Raw genomic sequence first — 3,884 nt, forward strand, 5'->3', positions numbered from 1 at the left:
ACCATGTTCATTCCCTCAGCTGGGCAAATGGGTTCTCGAGTACACTTAATGCCCAAACAAAACGGTAAATACAGATGATTATTCGTGATAATCCTTTATGTTATTACGAAATGTATATTGTGCTCTGCTGCGAGAAAATACGACCATTGCACCACACGTATGCTGCAACTGCATCGTCGAAGGAAAAAAATTTCGCGACATAGTGTACACTCAAAAAAAAAAGAAGTTAGAATAAGGTAATAAAACATTTTGTCTTCTCTACTAATAAAAAATACATCAAATCAGTGAAGAATTTTTTTTTAACAATTTTAGTTTATTTAAACATTCAATAAAATTCTTAAAAAGTTAATTAGAACATGAAAATATTTCAATCTTTCGAATAGTAGCAAAAATTAAGTAATGTAGACAAAAAATTGTTTAAACAAATTAAATTTAAAATGCCTCAAAATCTTCAAGATTTTTTTACAATTTTATAAATCTTTTTAAATATTTTCGACACTGTAAACTTCCCGAAATAACAAAATGCTGGAACCCGAAAATCCCGAATTAAAAAATTCTAGAATAATGAAATTCTGGACAGTTTACAATATTATCGAATTTGAAAATTCCCGAATAATAAAACTACAGGCCGAATGCTGTCTAATGATAAAATATACAAACTAGAAAATTCCCGAATTGCAGAAATTGAGAAAACAGTTACGTGGTAAACATTATTCATTGATTAAAAATACAATAATCAAATATTTTTATTATAGAAATTTGGTTTAATGTTTAATTTTTTTAAATTATTGTTTTAATTTAAAATGACAATAATTGTATAAAAATGTGATACAAACATAAATTTAAAACACGTGAGCTTCAAATGAAACAAACTTTGCAGGATTCAATGCAGGCTGTTTTAACGCGACTTTTATTTCTATTTTTTTAAATAATATTTTTATTTTTGCAAGCGTTTTCTGTAATGTATAAAAATAAAATGGACATTTTCAAACAACTTTTTTCATCCAAAAATACATTTGTTCAATTATTGTTATTTTCAATTCAAACAATAATTTTTAGCAACTTTAAATATTAACAAAGTTTTTTCCTCGGTAAAAATATTTTATTATTCTATTAAGAAAAAATTTTTAACTATTTTTTAATTGTTCAAATTAGAGAGTTGTCTAGCCCAGATATTGTATAATTCGGAAATTTTCTGTCGGCAATTCTTAAATTCGGTAATATTGTAAATTGTCGAGAATTTTCCAATTCGGGACTTTTATATTTTGACAATGCATTGTCGAAATATAAAAGTCCCGAATTGGAAACTTAAAAATAAAATTCCCACATCACTGTAAAAATTCCGAAATTATAACATTGCAATATTGTAATTTCGGAATTTTTACAGTGATGTGGGAATTTTATTTTTAAGTTTCCAATTCGGGACTTTTATATTTCGACAATGCATTATCAAAATATAAAAGTGCCGAATTGGAAAATTCCTGACATTGTAAAATTCGTACATTGAAAAATAACCAATAATAAAATTCCTGAAATTATAAAAGTCCTGAAATATAAAAGTCGAATTGGAAAATTCACGAAAAATAAAATAAATAAAATTCCAGGCAATAAGATATTACCGAATTTTTAAAATCCCCAAAGAAAATGCCTGAATCATAAAATATCCGAACTAGAAAATTCCTGAATTTAAACCATTTAAAAAATTGTTCATTAAATATTATTTATTTATTGAAAATACAATAATCGAATATATATTTCTGGATGAAAAAATTTGTTTGAAAATGTGCATAATATTAGAAAAAAAAACATAAAAAAGTTCTGAAAAATCGAATTTTTTATTAATAAAAAAAATAATAAAAATAAATCTTGATATAAATCGTTGTTGAATTGAATCCTGCAAAGTTTGTTTCAAAAATGTTATTATGTAGGTGCGAAGAAAATTTAGGCAGAACATTTTTTTCTTTCAAAGCACACGTGTTTTTTAATGTATTTTTTAATACAATTTTTATAAAATTATTATAATACATTTGAAAACATTTCAAAATCATCAAAAGTATCTATTCTCTTTTAAATTATTTCAAATCTTTTTAAATTATTTTAAAAATTTTTCGGAACTTTTAAATGTCTTTTAGACTGATTCCCATTTTTCCTAACATTTTTGTAAAATCCTGCACACGAAATTGTTTTAAGAGCTTCCAGATTTTGTCTAATATTGTAAATCTTTTGAAATGTTTTGAAATATTTGTAAACATTCTCTTTGAGTTATGTACTTTTTCAAAATAAAAAATCATTTTAAATCTACCCAGAAATTTTTATTGTTTTCCTAGTATTTCAAAATTTTTGAGGAGCTCGAAATTTTGTTATTTCTTTGTAACATTCAGAAACCTCCAGCTTATTTGATTTTTTTCTAAATTAATGCTTATTTAACTGTTTTTTAAGAATCAAAATGAAATACTTTTACCTTTGAAATACAAATAAAAAAATTAAACAATTATAATCGTAACATTCCAAGTTTAAATTTGTCACTCTGAAATTGTGACAATTCATGTTCAAATTGTTTACTATTGAAAATTGTTGTTTTTTTTTATTACCAAACCAAATAGATTAAGAATGGAATATTTTATACTGAAATAATACTTCAAAAAGATATTGAAATTAAATAAAGGCGTTCATTTAAGAAGCCATTAATTCGAAATTTACACTTGTGTCACTACTAAGGCTTTGCAATTAAATTAGTTCAAATTTTAACGTTAAAATATATAAATTATATCATTTTGAACAAATCTAGAATCACCTTGTAAAATCAGTCACTGTTTAGTTTTTAATACTCGAACTGCAGTTCAATTTTCAAATTTACTTTCATTTTCTGATTTGTCCCGGTTGCGAGTCTAGCTTTATATTTAAAACAACTTTCATTTGTTTGAAATTGTAATTTTTCGGTAGTAACTTACGGGACAATAATTTTATTCTTTGAAAGATTTTCTACAAATCTTGTTGATAATTTCTACATTCTCATTAAAAATGAGAAGGTATTAGTTTTTTATGAAAAATAACTTTTTCGGATTTTATTAAAGGTCGACGTTTTAAGGCCCCGTGAGTCAGAAAAACAAGTTTTTACGTCGGGGTCTGTTTGTTTGTCCGGCGTCATCGTTGTTGTTTTCTGTATACCGGATAATTTTCGAAAGACTGGTCCGATTGGATTGGGCTTTGACACACTGTTCGAGGGACCAAAAAGAAAGATCGAGTTCGTTAAACAGCCATTTTTGATTAAAATCCAAAAAGTTGAAGCTCTTTCAAAATTTTTGAGACCACTTTTTTTCAAAATTTGAAAATTTTATCGACAGCTATTTATGGTACAAAAAAATATGAACAATTAATCCGGACAACTTTTTTTGATGAAATCAAACTTACCAAAGGTAAAGGATTTTCAAAATCCAAAAAACCAAACGAAAATGGACATTTGAAGCAAAAAAAGCTTGCCATGGAAAAAAGTCAAGAGGCGAAAAATGCTACTTTTTCAAGGCCCCATGATTATTTTATCACATTCTCATCCATAATGATTTTTTTATTTTAAGAATTGTATGTAAAAATTGTGCTATTTTCATTTTTATAACAAATATTTTTCTTCAATTAAATATTTGCAATAAAAGTGTTTCGAAGAGATTTTTTAAAAATCTTTCGAGGAATAAAATTAGTATTTATAGGTCGACAAAGGTTTGTTTTCTTTACCAAATTTGGCTTTTGTCTAAATTTTTCCAGTTGTTTTTACTACAGTACAATTAACGTTTGCATCTCGGGCGAAGAAATCCATTCTATTGTTTGACAAATATTCTTTGTAAATCAATATTTTTCACAGAAAATTATCCTGAGTGACAGAACGAAAT

The 3,884-nt window shown here is 25.6% G+C and overlaps 1 protein-coding gene across 1 annotated transcript in view; it reads left to right on the forward strand.

The window, feature by feature from the left end:
- The first annotated feature begins 218 nt into the window (after positions 1-218).
- LOC117167558 (longitudinals lacking protein, isoforms H/M/V-like) overlaps positions 219-3,884 on the forward strand; it is a 25,023-nt gene continuing 21,357 nt past the window's right edge. The window contains exon 1 of the mRNA XM_033352582.1: positions 219-236. The gene's annotated coding sequence lies outside the window, so the exon portion shown is untranslated. The remainder of the gene's footprint in view (positions 237-3,884) is intronic.

This window comes from Belonocnema kinseyi, chromosome 2 (assembly GCF_010883055.1).
Source record: "Belonocnema kinseyi isolate 2016_QV_RU_SX_M_011 chromosome 2, B_treatae_v1, whole genome shotgun sequence".
Classification (NCBI taxonomy): Eukaryota; Metazoa; Arthropoda; class Insecta; order Hymenoptera; family Cynipidae; genus Belonocnema; species Belonocnema kinseyi.